The sequence below is a fragment of the Sinocyclocheilus grahami genome, unplaced genomic scaffold, assembly GCF_001515645.1.
Source record: "Sinocyclocheilus grahami isolate Dianchi unplaced genomic scaffold, SAMN03320097.WGS_v1.1 scaffold2360.1, whole genome shotgun sequence".
In the NCBI taxonomy this organism is placed as follows: Eukaryota; Metazoa; Chordata; class Actinopteri; order Cypriniformes; family Cyprinidae; genus Sinocyclocheilus; species Sinocyclocheilus grahami.
Genome location: NW_015507539.1, coordinates 19,115 through 19,562, shown reverse-complemented (window position 1 = coordinate 19,562; position 448 = coordinate 19,115).

The following is a 448-nucleotide window of genomic DNA, read 5'->3' as shown; positions in this document are numbered from 1 at the left end:
CGTGCACTTTACTGCATGATATCCGGACGAATAATTATATGAATTCATGTTTAATTATTAAAATTCTTAATAAACTCGTGAACAAAAGGAGCCTGTTGTTCAATATAGAGTCAAACCGTGTGTGTGTGACCCAGTGATCTGAAGCATGCAGCACCGGGTGACCCCCGCTCAGGAGTGGACCGTTCTGCTCGCGAGCTCGCTTCAGGCAAACTGCGCTTTCTGGAAATCAGCGGCTTTTCTAGATTTGAAGAAATGTGATAAATCAGCGGATCGTGTCGTCATGAGCGAGCGACAGCGGGTGGTGCAGACCGAGCATGCGCAGGTGAGCGACCGATCTCTGAATGAGGAAACACACACCAGATCCGCGCAGACACACGAGAAACCGACAAATATAGCTTATACAACGGATTGGAAGTTTTAGAATTGAACTGACTGAAGCACAAATGAA